Raw genomic sequence first — 16969 nt, 5'->3', positions numbered from 1 at the left:
TCAGCTCTTTTTTCATGTGATGCAGTGAATCATATAACACTGTATTATTGCACATGCTGCCATGGCTGCAATTCCTCTTAGGAATTGCAGCCATGTTGGTTTCTGGGAAATGTGGAAACCAACTTTATAGTTGGTTTCCACATTTCCCTAAGCCTTGGGGAAAGGGCAATTGCATGAGCAGCCTAAGAAGCTCTGAAGAAAGCTTGGGGGTAGTTTCTGCAGATACTCCACAACAAAAGGACTGATTGCTTTCAAATGTTCTCGAGCCTGAGCAAGATACATCCATTGTCAGACCCAGAAGAAATTCTACATTCAATATATCAAGATCCACCAACAGCAAAGAAATATGGGAGAAAAAAATCTGGAAAATGAAGGATAGCTATATCACTCGCCAGATCTCCATTCTAGAATATAATGGTTGCATTCGGCCAACACACTTGGTGAGAGTTTTGCAAAAATATCGGCGGCATCTTATGCCGTCGATGTTTAGACCCAAGACCTTGCTGCCAAAAAGCAAAGCAGAAGAAAAACAAATCCAGTTTTCTTCAAACAGCACAGAAAAATACAAAGTGATTTACTAAATAAGAAAAAGCAACTTTTAAGTGTCATCCAAGCTGTTGGGCCAGACAATATCCATCATGAGATGGTAAAACATCTGTAAGCATTGCCTATGATCAACTTTTGCACTTTTATAACAAATTTCTATGAGAGCATATTTCTGAATATTTGGCAGAAGGCAGTTATTGTCTTTCATAAGCCAGAGAAGGATCAAATCACCAAATAACTACTGTCCAATTGCTCTGACCAGCTTCTTGTGTAAGATTCCAGAAAAATTCCTTTATGGTTTCTAGAGAAAAACCTTTTTTCCAGAACACAATCTGACTTCTGAAAATTTCATTCTACTAGTGAACATCTAGTCTGGCTGGTGGCATCTCTTAGAGATGCCTTCTTAAAATTTGAGCATCTAATATTTTAATATGGGAAAAAGCATATGACACTTGGAGACCTGGAATACTGAAAGACCTATATAATTTTGATGTCTGAAAAAATCTCCCCATTTTTTTATTTTTTATTTTTTTTTATTAAAAACTTATTTAACTGAATCTTCCAAGTTTAAGTGGGAACTGGTTTCGCTCCTGAGTGTAACCAACAGGAGGAGACCTGGAATACTGAAAGACCTATATAATTTTGATGTCTGAAAAAATCTCCCCATTTTTTTATTTTTTATTTTTTTTTATTAAAAACTTATTTAACTGAATCTTCCAAGTTTAAGTGGGAACTGGTTTCGCTCCTGAGTGTAACCAACAGGAGGAGTCCCATAAGGCTCATTTTTAAGTGCTGTGTTTTGCAGTCAAATTTAATTCAAATATGTAATGACTTCACCATCCTCTGTCATTCATGTAATATGAGAGTTATAGAAAGACAGCTGCAGCAAGTTGACCTCCCAAAATGGACACTTGCAAATGGGTTCAGATTTCCACAGCAGAAAACAGTGTGTGTGTTTACTTTTTCCCCCCATGTGTGGTCTTCATCTTGACCACTGCTCCAACTAGAACATCACTATCAGTTGTCCAAGCTATGTTGTCTGCTACAAGCTCTGGAGATTCCAGCAGACAACATAGCTTGGACACCACCAAACACACTTCCACTGTGATAGTCATACATTCCAGCATGTACCTTTTTCTTTTAGTATTCTATAAAAATTTTCTACTCTTATTTACTAGCACCTCTTTGAAGCTCAGCATTGAAATTAGAATTGTTGTGGATCCACACATGAAGGAAATGCACATGTGGTAAGGATCTGTTTGATTTAAGAGGTGTTTGTTCTTTCACCCAGATAAGCCATTCACACCCTGGAGGTTTCAAATCATTCTTGTTGAGATTTTGGTAATTGCTTAACATCTCAAGCTTCTTTCAGTTTCTGTTCATAAACCAAGTTTTAGTGTGATATAAGGTATGGGTGCCTTATGTCAGTTCAGCAGAATGTTTCAGTTTCCCATAATTAGTGAATTTGATGTCATTTTTTACTGGAATTTTGCATCCTGTTTTAATATATGTATAACGTAACATATGTATGTTATTATGTTACATGATCACTGGATCCAAATCCTTGGTATATGCCTTGGTAGGAAGGATTCTTGGAGACACCAAGTGAACTATAATTTTGTGGATGGTGTAACAGATGTTCTGTTCATGTAGTTTTTAAGATATATCTTTAATGTGCAATGGCTATGTCCTTAATTTTTTGAATTCTGTTAATTATTTTCCTGCTGTCCACCTTATAAATGTTTCACTTATTTGAAATTTATCTTTAATGCTTGCTCATCAGTACAAATGGTGAATGTTCTGTTTTTGAGGTTGCTAATGACAATTAGGAATCTGTGTATTGGCTGGTGTTGCATAGGTTTTAGGGTAAACAGTGAAAGATATAGAAAATCAGAAATCTTGAGTACATTATCTTTTTCAGTTTCATTGGTAAATGGTATGTGTTCATGTTATTTAAGTGGCTTAGGAAAGTGTTCAAAGTTGGTGAGACCAAATGGTTGAATATATTGCCAACATATCTAAACCAAACTTTGGGTTTCTTAGTAGTAAATCTAATTTCATTATCCAGAATATTCCTTATAAATTTTGTCTTTTAAATTAGTTATTACTTCAACACGGTAGTTCCATAATTTTGCCATAATGAATGTGGATTGCGATTTTAATAGTGAAAGAAATTTTAGAGGAACTGCCTGAGCCTACACAGAAGAATTCACCAAATTAATTGCATACATTTCAGGAAATTTATCAAGAGTTTTAGCTGTTTGAAAGGCAGGATCTTAGTACAGGTAGTTCTCACATTACAAATTCCTACTTTATAAATTTTTTGGATCGGAATTTTTATTTCAAATTGTGAGCCGCAAAGGCAATTAGGGGTGTGTATGGGGAATTACACAGTATATAATGACATAAGGATCAGTTAGAATGAGTCTTGGTGATGCAAGTGTGTTATTCGTAGTTTTCTTCAGTTACACCTGATTTTTTTTTATTTTTTTTATTTTTAACTATAACCCTTTCACATTTCCAACAATGTCAAAAAGAAGCAACAGTGCAAAACCAGAAAATGAGCAAAAGAAACAAAATTATTACCAGCCATCAAGCGGGTAGCACTGTTAAAACTTTCTGAGAAATTTTCTCTTGCCGCTTTTAAAATTTGCATCATTTTAAAGGATAAAGAAAAATATTTGAAAGTAAAAAATGCACAATCTATGCAGTCTACATGGTTGCGTAATAAAGACAGGCAGTATAATTCCTCATATGGAAAAATTAACTGCTGGGATAAGCAACCAAACTCAACAATTAAACAATGCAACAATTTGTACTAAAGCATTAGCCATTTTTAAAATGCTGAAAAACCAAAAAAGGGGATGACTGCAAAGAAGCTTTTGCTGCAAGTAATGGGTGATTTGATTGCTATAAATAGTGAACTGGTTAGCATGACATTAATGTACAAGGTGAAACTGCAAGAGCCGATAATGAGGCTGCAAAATCTTTTCCAGAAAAATTAGAAGAAATAATTAAAGAAGGAAATTACTTGCCATTGCAGGTTTTTAATATTGATGAGATGGGCCTTTCTTGGAAATGGATGCCTGCAAGAACTTACATTGCAAAAGAAGAATCCTCAATGCCAGGTTTTAAAGTATCAAAAGATCACATCACTCTACTATTAGGAGGAAATGCTGCTGCTGGCGATTGCAAGTTAAAACTCTTATTTGTGCATAGATCAGAAAATCCAAGAAGCTTAAAAGGAATTAATAAAGATACTCTCCCCAGTAATATGGAAGGCAAATAGGGCTTGGCTTACAGTTTCCCAATTCGAAGATTGGCTTATGCATTACTTTGTTCTTGAAGTGAAACTTTATTGTGAGAAAAAACAAATTCCATTTAAAGTGCTTTTGATAATTGACAGTGCATCTAGCCATCCCTCATCAGTAGCTTACATTTACTCTAATGTAAAAATAGTCTTTTTACCTCCAAATACTATTAAAAATATACTATTAAATAATAATAAATAATAATTAAAAATATAAAAAATGCTATTAAAGAATGTTAATAGAAGCAACTGATAAAGATGGAAACTTGTCTATCAGAGTTTCAAAAGAGATTCAACATTTTAGATGCAGTTCAAGTAATGCAGAGTGCCTGGCATAAAGTTTCTGAAAAAACTATGGAAGGAGTATGGAATAAACTTTATCCTCAGTTTAGTGATAATTTTGAAGGCTTTGAAGACCCAACAAAGATTGTGAATTCGATCTTCAGTATAGCTAACCAGTTGCAGATGGAAGTTTCGGAAAGTGATGTTAATGAGCTGTTTCAGTCTCACACTATGGAACTCTCACCCAATCTCCTTGAATTAGAGGAACAGGAAAGAAAGGAAGAAAAAGACAGAAGATAACGAATGTGAAGCTCCAACTCAGTTTTCACTTTAGAAGACCTAAAAGAAGTATTTAGACTTCTCGAAAAAGCTTAAGCAATCTTTGAATCACAAGATTCAGACTTGGAACAATTTAGTAAATTTTCCCTCGAAATGAATAATGCTTCTGCTTGCTATTGAGCTATTTTAAATGAAAAGAAGCAAAAGTCAACGAAGCAGATGACAATCGAGGCCTTCTTTGAAAAAAAAAAAAAAAAGGATGCACCAAAGCTTCCTAATATATCTCCTACGTATATATCTTCCTAATATATCTCGACGATTGCCAATTCAACCAGTGATATAGAAATGAGCTAATTTTTTTTCAAAGATTTTTTTTATTTAAAATTTTTCTTATTTTTTAAATATGTAAATCTTTGGTCAGTTAAATCTTTTCTTATCATTTAATATTTGATATATTTCTTCTTACGAATGTAACTCTCACTTATAGCATTATTTCTAAGGCAAATAAACTCCTGCTGTATGAATTCGTAATTTACGAATGGTCACCAGGAACCAATTAAATCGTAAAGGCAGGAATTACTTGTACTATATCAGTTCTCTAGGGACACATCACATGTAATATGCAACAAAATTTATCAGACAAAAAAAAAAGGCAGCTGAGCAAACTTTGTATTTTTATTGAACTTAAGAAGAGGAAGCAATGCAATTTGCTTCTGCTGTCACTTCTGAAGCTTCCATTACAGCTGATAACCATGTGTTAATTAACCATTAATCTCATGATTATCATGTTCTAATGGCAATGTGACTAGCATGAGGTCTGAGATGGCATCTGTCTGCTCCTCTTCAAATCAAAACGTATGTCTGTCACTCATTGAATACAATTTTTGTCTACAAACTAAAATATACTTTATAGGTTCATTAAGGCTATGTTCATAAATTAGGTACTTACCTAATTCTAATTACATTATTTCTTCTTTAAAAAATGATAGTAACTTCTGCAAGTTTGGCTTAAAAACTGATTCTGGAGCCTGTTAATTGAACTAGTTTGTGAATCAGTAACTTACTCTTATTTAATACCCTGTTGCATAATTCAATTTTATTATAGAAATGCAAGTAAATGCTGCACTATGAAATAATTAATATACAATAATCTCTCATTTATCCAGGTTTGGAAATTGGTTTACTTGCCAGTCATTCGAAAGCAGATAATTTTAAGTAACACTATAAAAGAAGGAAAAGAGTAACCAGTACTTATCTTCAGCTACCAGAGATGGAAATCCTAATGTAATTGCTTATTAATTCTGCTGATAAATAAAATATAATCACAAATTTTCGGGTAAAGGTAGTTCTTTGTATTTATTATATTTTACAGTTTAAAAAAAAAAAAAAAGACACGTTGCCCTCATAAGATCCTTAATTTCATAACACAGCAGCATGCCAACACATCTATAATCCATCACTGCAGAACAGAAGAAAGTAATTGGGGGGGGGGGGTTGTAACCATAAATGTTAGCTGATTATGTTCAAAACTTGCAATTGTTTCTGTACAGATATGTACATAGCCTTCTTCTTGTCAGTTCTTACCATATATTCCTGATATATATCAAGCAAAACAGATGAAACTGACTATTTGGATACTAAGAGAAAGGAGAAGGAGCAGGAAACACTAAAGGAAAATCAGTGCAAAAGTTAATCAGCTTGGTCAGTTTGCTTATGTTAATGTTACATTATTTTACAAAATGTGATCTTTGCTATTATTATTTTTTTAAGAATGAACATATTCGCAACATGTTATTTTTCCTTTAATGTTAGTGATCAATATTCATTTCTATAAAATTATGGAGACTACAACTGTGTTAAGAATAATTACTTTAATTTCCCAATGTTTTGATCTTCATATTAAGGTCATCTGGAGTATACATATATATATACAGTGACAATTTGATCAACCGTTATTCTACTGGTCTTACCCCTCTAGCAGAAAAAAAAACTACATCAAAGCTATATCCTATTTATAACATCTTCAGACACCCAAATTTATATTGATACTTTTAATACAGCATTAGCTGTGTCATAATCGGTAATTTAACATCAGTGTTAAGGCTAAGATCCTGGATTAATAGTCCTAATTGAAACAAAAAGTTGTGTTGAGAATATGGGCCATCTATATATTCTTGGAATTTTTAAGCCATCATTTTTGTTAAGATTAGGGTGGTTGATAAGAATTTCACAGACCTCTTTAAATTTGCATCTCTAACATATTTAGGTGTGATATAAAGGACAGGTGGCTTCCAGTTGGATCTGTGTAGAGTATTCAGAGTGATCAGAAAGGCCAGATTTCCACTAGTTACTAAATTTAATGTGTCGTTCATGTCCATTTTTACTGATAGGAATAGTGCCTCCAGTTTCACGTGTATAAAGCACGATACAGGTATGCTGAATACAGTATGTTCCAGGGTGAGCCTGTAAAGGAAGTAGATCTTTAGAGTAGCTGAATAAGTTCTTTAATTTGGCAGGAAGTTTTGAAGATGGCATTAAGGTTGTATTTCTGTACAATTCTGTTATATTTTATCTGATATCCTTTCAATATATGGTCTACAGATTTATTGTGATCTAGTCTATTTTTATTAGGGATTCTTGTGAAGAACTTTGATATTTTTGCTGTAGTCATTTTTTAGGAAGTTATTGCTGATAACTGGGGCAGAGCTGACTACTACCGGGTGCGTCCCCAGGTGGCGGATCGGGGAACAGCCTTCAGATATGGAGGCTAGCTGTGATATAAGCAGAGCAATCTGGCGAATAAGCAGCCGTGGACCAACAGCGACTAAGCTATCAGGGCGTGGGGGAGCAGAAGTGGCAACTCTTTCACTTAAAACCTCACAAAGCCCAATGACAACTCGGTGACATGGCGAGTAGTGCCGCCATTAAATAAGCACCTGCTGGGGTCACTGCCCCTGACATTGGGAAGCAGCATTGTCAGTACTGACACAAGGTTGAAGCCAAATGATGACGGAAAAGCTTGTGATCAGAGATTTGCAGATGGCAATATGATTATATTGTGTACGTCTGTAATACTGCAGAGCAGAAAGCAAACGGAGAAACTACTGCTCTTCCTTATCTCCAGAACAACCACCATGGCGAGCAAACCCTTACAGTTGGCCCCAAGTTCCTGGCGTCCCTTAAATGGGACGGGTGCGAAGAATCTCCGGGCTCAAAATGGTGTCCACTTTTAAAATTGCAACTTGGAATGTCAGAACTCTGTATGAAGCTGGCAAATTAAGAAATGCCACAAGAGAAATGAAGAGGCTGGGCATCCGGATTATGGGAATGTGCGAGACAAGATGGCCAGGATCTGGGAAGTGTCAACAAGATAATACGACAATGTATTACTCTGGGAATGATGAGAACAAACATCGACATGGTGTAGCTGTAATAGTAGATGAAGATATCAATAAATCAGTAATAAATTGGATTCCATTTTCTAAATGGGAACTTAAGGGAAACCCTGTTAACATAAATATCATCCAAGCTTATGCACCCACATCTGACAAAAGTGAAGATGTTGAAGAGTTTTATGAACACCTAAAAGAGATTAAAAACCTAACAAAGAAACATGATATAAACATAGTGATGGGTGACTTCAATGCAAAAGTGGGGAGAGGGAGTGATGGAGAAATTGTTGGCGAACATGGCTTAGGCACCAGAAACGACAGACGAGATCGCCTAGTCCAGTTCTGTCAGGAAGAAGATCTAACAATAGCAAATACCTGGTTTAAACTTCCACCCAGAAGACTGTACACTTGGAAATCGCCTCAAGATAACCAACATAACATTGTCAGAAATCAAATTGATTATATACCGATAAATAAAAGATTCCACAGTAGTATAAAGAGTGCAAAGACTTATCCTGGAGCAGATATCTCATCAGACCACAATCCCATAGTTGCAGAAGTACGTCTTAGATTAAAATCAGCTAAAAAATCACAAAAGAAAAAAAGAAAATTGATGTAGAAAAACTGAAAGACCCGAACATAAATAAAAGTGCCAAGACACAGCTTAACCTGCGATTACAACAGATTAACATAGAAGAAAATAAAAGTGTAGAATCTCTTTGGAATAGCTTAAAGAATGCCATCGTAACAACAAGTATTGAAGAAGTAGGTTATGTGAATAATATAAAACAATGGGAATGGATGACAGATGAGATTCTTTCTCTTATTGATACAAGAAGAATGTACAAAAACAAAGACCTTACCAGGTATACAGAAACACATAACATCAAGAAAAAAATAAAAGAAGCCAAGGAAAATTGGATGAAAAATTTATGTACTGAAATTGAACTGCTTCAGAAGAAACATGATAATTTCAATCTGTATAAGAAAATCAACGAAATTTCTGGAAAACTGAGGAAAAAGCAAATAGTGTCTCTAAGAGACGAAAATGGAAAAATAGTTCTAGAAGAAGAGAATAAAGCACAGATTTGGATAAAATATGTAACAGAACTTTTCAATGATACTAGACAGAAGCCTATAAATATAAAAGATAACATTCAAGGACCAGCAATCATGAAATGCGAAATAGAGAATGCTATACGAACAAGTAAAACAGGAAAAGCCAGTGGACCAGATGGTGTGCAAACAGAATTTTTAAAATTAATAGAACCAGATAACATCAAACTTCTTGAAAAACTATTTAATAAAATATATGAAAGTGATGAATTTCCATCAGATTGGCTCCAATCTACATTTATCACTGTCCCAAAGCAAATTCCTGTGGTGACTTCCGACTTATTAGTCTAATGAGCCAAACATTAAAAATATTTTTGAAAGTAATTCAGAATTGTATTTATAGAAAACGTGAAGAAACTCTAAGTGAAACACAATTCGGCTTTCGGAATAGTTTTGGTACTAGAGAGGCCCTTTTCTGTACCCAAATATTGATACAAAAATGCATAGAAAAACAGAAATCTGTCTTTATGTGTTTCATAGATTTTGAAAAAGCATTCGACAAAGTCAGACACACTAACTTAATAGAAGTCCTTCAACAAATAAGGCTAGACGAACAAGACATAAGACTAATAACAAATCTGTATTGGAATCAGTCAGCTACCGTTCAATTAGACAACATTACCACCAGTGATATTAACATCAAAAGAGGAGTGAGACAAGGATGTGTGCTCTCACCACTCCTGTTCAACATGTATGCAGAGGTAATCTTTAAAAAAGCATTGGAAGAATGTTCAGAGGGAATCGCAATAAATGGAAAGATTGTTAACAACCTTCGATATGCAGATGACACCGTGCTAATTGCAGATAATATTATGGATCTCCAAAAACTCATTGACAGAGTATACATAGAAAGCCAAAGAATGGGAATAAATATAAACATCAACAAGACAAAATACATGCTCATCAGCAAACATCCGGCCTCATCAATGAAACTGACACTCGATGGGAAAAATATTGATCAAGTGTCAAGATATAAATATCTTGGTTGCTGGCTTAATGAACGGTGGGATCCAGAAATAGATATAAAGACAAGGATTGAAGTTGCACGGCAGCCCTTCATGAAAATGAGAACACTATTCTGCAATAAAGACCTAAACATGGAAGTCAGATGCCGAATGCTGAAATGTTACGTGTGGTCTATTCTGCTCTATGGAGTTGAAACATGGACATTGAAGGCGACAACCATCAAGAAAATCGAAGCCTTTGAGATGTGGCTATACAGAAGAATGCTAAAGATATCATGGACAGAAAAAATTACCAATGAAGATGTCTTAAAATCCATTGGCAAAGCTAAACATCTTGTACATATAATCAAGAAACAAAAAACATCATTTCTTGGCCACATCATGAGAAACAGCAAATACCAACTTCTACAAACTATTTTGATAGGAAGAATTGGTGGCAAAGGAACTAGAGGAAGAAAAAGAATATCATGGTTTGACAACATCAAGACGTGGACAGGAAAGAGCAGTGCACAACTGCTCAGATTAGCACAAGAGCGCAGTTTGTTCGCCAAGATGGTCGCTGACCTTCGATAGAAGATAGCACAATAAGAAGAAGATTGCTGATAATTTTCAATTCATGCTCATCAGCATCAAATTCCTGATATATACCCTCAAGGGATGTGTATGCACAGGATATGATAGTGCTACATGAAAAATTTACATCATTACTAACTTCCAGTCTATAATTTTCCTTTAAATCAGTCTGTTACCTGTCAAGATTCCAATATTATCAGGTCTTATATTTCTGTCTTCTAAGGTACATTTTACTGTATCAATCCACCTATATCTTTGTCTTCCCCTGGGTCTTTTTCCTGCCAACTTGGCAGAGAACACTTGTTTTGCTAATCTTTCCTCTCTCATTCTGTTTAAGTGACCATGCCACTGGAGATTAGCTCTGCTAATGCATTCCTGGAGCTGACAATGTCAAGTTCTTTCCTAATATCCTCGTTTTTAATATGATATTGCCATTGATGCCATCTGTTCATGTCTCTAATCTTTCTCAGGACTCTCATATCTGCAGTCTCTAGTCTTTGGTCAAGTGTTTTATTTCTAACCCAGCTCTCAGATCCATAAGTTAAAATTGGTTTGAACACTGTCTTGTATACAGCTCATTTAGTATTTTGGCTAATTTCTCTTTTATTCCATATAAATTTATTCAGTTGACTTCCTACCATACCAGCTTTGTTGATTCTGTTGTCTATTTCCATATTTAACTTGCCATCTTCACTAAAAAATCATGCCTAAGTACCTGAAATATTTTACTTGTTTTATAAGTTCTCCATTCACAATGCAGTTGATATTGATATTTTCAATGTTTCTGCCTATTTTCATTGTCTTTGTTTTTTTAATGCTGACTTTCATACCAAATCTCTTAAACAGTTGTTCAATTTAGTCAGGAAATCTTGCAGACTTGTAGCGGATTTATTTAGACGTATAACATCTGCATAAAGCAAAGAGCTGATATTAACATCTCCAATTTTGATATCAGGTTTAATACCACTTTCCTTCATAATGTGATCCATATAGATAATGAATAACAGGGATAATGTACATCCTTGTCTGACACCAGATTTAACATTTAACCACCTCTCTGTACTTCAATTCTAACTGCTGACTTACAGCTCAAATAAAGACTAATTATTGCTTGATATAATGCTCCATTAACACCATATAACTGTAGCATTTTGAATAGCTTCTCTCTTGGCACCTTGTCATATGCCTTTTACAGATCGACAAAACTTAAATACAGATCTCTGTTATCATGAAGGTTATTTTCTTGATCATAAATTAGTAAATAATAATATTTTTTGGTTTACCGATCAAGTGTTGATCGATTTTATTAACTGAACCAACTAGTTTCGCCACACTTATCTGTTGGCATCTTCAGGGCTTACATAGAGGTTTAAACAATCTAACAATTATGCGTAACTGCAAACCGACAAGAATAACTGTAAAAAACTGACTAGAATAATTACAAATAAAATAGTATAAATCTATCATGTACAGAAAACCGACCAATACAGGTCGCTACCTACATTTCAACTCCTCCCACCACATCTCACGTAAACTTAGCATTGTACACATGTTAAAGAAAAGAGCGATTCGCATCACAACGGACAACAAGACCCTTCAAGATGAGTTAAAATTTATTTCCAACAATTTGTACTTGAACGGATATCCAAGAAGATTAGTCAATAAAATCCTTTTCTCTGAACCACCACAAAGAGAACAAGAAGATATTCAATATATAAAAACGATTGCAATTCCGTTTGTAAGTGGCACATCTCCAACAAGCTCGCCAATCTCCTCAAACAACATAAAATAAGAGTAACATTCAAACCAATAGAATCTATTAGTAAACTACTAAGATCTCCAAAAGACAACCATCCTTTCTACAAATATGCTGGAGTTTATAATATTCCATGCTCATGTGGCTCTAGTTACATCGGACAGACTTCGAGAAGCCTCGAAATCAGGAAAAAGGAGCACATTGGCTATGTCAAAAACAACAGACAGGACATTTCTGGCCTATCGTCTCATTTCTCTACAACTAACCATGTCATCGAGTGGGACAAAAGCTGTTCCCCTTACATAGAGGAAGATTACCATTCAAGAATTTTCAAAGAGGCAGCCACAGTCACCCGTTCTACTGTCAACCCTAACAGAAATCGAGGCCTAATACTCCCAGAGATATGGAAAACCCTAATCAGAACCTTAAAAACGGAAGAAATGAACTTTAATACAAACTACAGAAAGTTCCTCAGCAACAGCTAGCTGATCTTGTACACGCGATACGTGTTTCACTCACGTTCGATACTATTTTATTTGCAATTATTCTAGTCAGTTTGCAGTTATGCATAATTGTGAGATTGTTTAAACCTATATGTAATCCCTGAAGATGCCAACAGATAAGTGTGGCAAAACTAGTTGGTTCAGTTAATAATATTGATCAACACTTGATCGGTAAACCAAAAAATATTATTTACAGATCTCTGTTATATTCCCATGCTTTCTTAACTATTTGTTGTAAAGTGAAGATCTGATCCCGACAGCCTCTATTTGGCCTGAATCCAGCTTGTTCTCCACCAAGCTTTTCTTCCACAATTCTCAACCGTTTCTCAAGTATACTTGCATAGATCTTGCCAGGAACACTTAGTAGGGAGATACCTCTGTAATTCTCACGTTCAGTTTTATTTCCCATTTTATATATGGGTATTATGAGAGCTCTACTCCAATCATCTGGAATTCGTCCCTCTGTCCACGGCTTCTGAACTATGCAGCCACTGTAAGAGTTTTATACCTCCACATGTGAGCATTTCTGGTCGAATATCATTTATTCCTGCTGCCTTTCCACATTTCAAGCTCAGGCTTTTGATGGCTTTTTCTACTTCAAGTATTGATATGTATTCCTGACTGCATGTCTGGTTAGGGTTTTTTACCACTGTGCTGTCATCACTGCTTGTTTCATTTAGCAATTTTTCAAAGTAATTACTCCATACCTCAAGGATATCTTTTTCTCCTGTTTTCATGTCACTTTTATCATCTCTAATTCCTTTTAACAGCATACTTTCCTCCATTTCTGAGCTTCTTCAACAACCTTCAGAATATCTTGCCACCTTCTTGATATTTATTTTCTGTTCTTACCAAAGTCCTCCCATGACGTTTGCTTAGCCAGTTTTACACAGTGTTTCGCTTTCTTACATTTGTCTCCGTATTCTCTAAGAGCAAAAGCTGACTTATTTGCCATGAACTTTTGATATGCTTTCTTCTTTTCCTTCATTGCCTCTTTAACTTCCTGTGTCCACCATGGAGTTCTGATTTTTCTATCCTTGCAGACAGCCTCACCACATGCCTCTCTGGCTGAATCAATCAGTGTTTTCTTCAGGGCTTGCGACTGAATCTCCAAGGTTTGGTTCCTGTTCTCAAACTCTTTCATTTTTTCTTGAACAACATTTGTGTATTTTAGTCTACAGTTCGCATCTGACAGCTGCTTAAATTTTATTTGCTTTAAAACTTTCGTACATGTTCTTCTTTTCAATATGGAATTCAGTGTTATCTGACTCAAGACTGAATGGTGATCACTTCCAATTTCAAATCTTCTGTACCCTCTGGTGTCCTGCACCAGGGAGAAAACATCACTATCAACAATAACATAGTGAATGAGACTTTTCTTATTCCTTGACTCTTCTCTCCATGTGAATTTGTGCACATTTTTATGTTGGAACATGGTGTTAGTAATAACCAGTCCATGTCCTGAGCAGAAATCCAACAGGTATTTGTCATTATTATTAGCTTTGCTCTTTTCTCCAAATTTTCCCAAAATATTTTTGTATGTCTGACAGTCATTTCCTACTTTGTTATTTATATCCCCAACAAGGACCTACTTTTCCTTTTAATTCTGTCTGTTGCTTTCTCTAAAGCCTCAAAAAATTCCTCCACTTCTACCTTATGTGGGACCATGTATTTTAGTCTACAGTTCGTAGACTAAAATTTTAGTACTGGACAATGAGACTTATTACAAATAAGTCGCATTGTCCAGTTCACCATTCTCATATTTGCCCCACATCACTCTACTTGAGACTGCCTGCCATTCAAGAAGCTTAGCCTCCTATTTAGTATTATGTATACTATGGCTACTCCTTCTTTTCCTTGATTGTCATTGCCTGAATATAACATTTTGTATTTATTGCTCAGAAAGATCTCACCAGTGTATACCTTTTTTGTTTCAGTCACACCTATTATGCCGATCTGGTACTTATCCAGTTCCTCGGCTAGCTCCATTTCTTTGCCATTCAGGCTTCTTATGTTGATAGTACCGATCTTGAACTCTGGTGATGTTGAGTTTGGGAGGGTGTTAGGATTTGTTCCAGTACCTGACTTTTCGCTGTTTGCCCTAGTTCCACTGGTGAAAACAACGGGGGGCCTTGTTTAACCGGGCAACGCCCCAGCTAGCATGAAATTCTATCATGTTGTACCATCATTTGAAATTTTGGTATTTTGGTTTAAGCCAATAAGAATACAATTTGGTCAACTAAATCCCAAATTGCCAGACCATCCTCGTCTGTTCAGTATCCAGGTAGATACCTAATAGGGTGCACCACGAGAAGGTGAGGATTGGGTATTAGGTCAGAAACCCTGGTCGGTTTTTTGCATTCCTTTAAAGCTATGTGGAGGTCTCCTCTCAGTTATATAGCTTTGACCCTTAAGCACCCCTTTAATTCATGCATTTAATTCATGCTTAAGTGCTCATTTCAGCAAATCGTTAAATGTTTTAAAGAGTTCATTTTAAATTATAATTAGCACTATTAATCCAGGCGTAGGTCATTCCCTCCTATATAAAAAAGACATCATTTTGTAATCAAAATTATGAATCTCACATGATAAAAATGATTTATTACTCCGTTTCGATGTCTCTGCCCTTTTCACAAATGTCCTGATTAATGTTAATTCTTCTTTTACAAGACAAAAACAGCCTAATATCATAGTTCTCTTTGCCCATGTACTGTGTTCTGGTTAATTTTGTGTGGCAAAATACTTTTTTTTTTTTACCTGCAAAAGAAGGCACAACCATGGAATTGCCATTATTCCCCCCCCCTCCCATTGCTAAATTTTATATGGCAATTTTTGTGCAATGTGCTTTAGATTCCTTTACTTTAAGACCCTAGGTCTGGTTTACATATGTTGACAGTGTTATCTGGCCCCATTGTCAACAGGCGTTAGACACTTTGCTGCTCAGCCACCTAAACAAATACAATTCACAATTGAAATTGACAATCAAAACACGTGCATTTCTTGACATGTCCAACATATACACAAACTTGAATAAATTTAGTTCAATCCTTTATCTAAGTGTAAGCAAACAAAGTTTGCGACTGAAGTATCTTCAGGACTGAGGCAACTTGTAGTAAAGGTGGACCAAGCTCTCCTCACTCCTTGTATTAGTATCTCCCATAATGCAAAGCACATCTCCTTGTGGACATGCATAATGCTATGCATTAAGGGAGGGGCCACTACCTTGACCGGTTTCGACCTTTATTGAGGTCTCATCAGTGGGAGCCAGACCCAGAGGTGGTGATACCAAGGCAGAAGAAATGGAGAAGTCATATTTACCTATAAGAGTTGCCAAAATTTTTCTCACCTTATTATTAAATTACTCTGGATTTAGAGAAAGATGTTGGAAGTTTTTTTTCACTTGGTTAGACTATAATGAATTTAGTTTAATACTTTATCCAAGTGTAAGCAAACTTTGTTTGCTTACACTTGGATAAGAGTTGCCTCAATCCAGAAGATACTTCAGGTTACACTTGGATAAAGGATTAAACTAAATTTATTATAGTCTAACCAAGTGGAAAAAAACTTTTTCAATATACACAAACTCCTACCCAACAATACAAAACTAGGTGTCATTAACACACTAAATAACAGGACTTTGAAAGATTTGAAATGAAAATAATTCTCAGTGTTGGTAGGCTTGTTCTTCTTTCAACATGTTTAGCCACACATTAAAATTTTTCATTAGATCTCATCATCGCATACCACAAACCTACTAACATTGGAAATTTGCATTTCATTTCCTATCACCCTTCCTTATTCTCACTCCATTTAAGAATGGTAAGAAGACTGTTTAAAACATTGTTCTATTATCGAAGATCTGAGAGCTTGAATTATTTGAGTATTGTATAGTCTATTGAATGAAGAGCAACAGGATGCACTGTCATCCATGAAACTATGGTTAGAATTGCATAAGGGTCAAAGCTGTATAGCTGAGAGGAGACCTCCACATAGCCTTTAAAGGAATGCGTAGAACCAACCAGGGCTTCTGACCTAATGTCCAATCCTTACCTTCTCGTGGTGCACCCTGTTGGGTATCTACCTGGATACTGAATGAACGAGGATGGGCTGGCAATTTGGGATTTAGCTCACGAAATTGTATTATTATTGGCTTAAACCAATGTAGAAAATGATTGTACAACATTACAAAATTTCATGCTGGCTGGAGAGTCACCCGGTTAAACAACACCCCCGTTGTTTTCGTCAGG

At 35.5% G+C, this 16969-nt stretch overlaps 1 protein-coding gene across 2 annotated transcripts in view; it reads left to right on the top strand.

The window, feature by feature from the left end:
* The window catches only part of LOC150092487 (leucine-rich repeat-containing protein 42-like), a 141081-nt gene that overhangs the window by 13735 nt on the left and 110377 nt on the right, over positions 1 to 16969 (top strand). Inside the window, exon 2 of one of the 2 annotated variants that reach the window (XM_090414440.1) lies at positions 5584 to 5753. The gene's annotated coding sequence lies outside the window, so the exon portion shown is untranslated. The remainder of the gene's footprint in view (positions 1 to 5583; positions 5754 to 16969) is intronic. The other variant, XM_090414439.1, reaches the window with a different exon arrangement.

The sequence above is a fragment of the Typopeltis vanoorti genome, chromosome 25 (assembly GCF_054136105.1).
Source record: "Typopeltis vanoorti isolate ZY-2024b chromosome 25, IOZ_Tvanoo_1.0, whole genome shotgun sequence".
NCBI classification, from domain to species: domain Eukaryota; kingdom Metazoa; phylum Arthropoda; class Arachnida; order Uropygi; family Thelyphonidae; genus Typopeltis; species Typopeltis vanoorti.
Note: the sequence above shows the minus strand (reverse complement) of the source record. Positions and strands in the feature narration are given on the sequence as shown.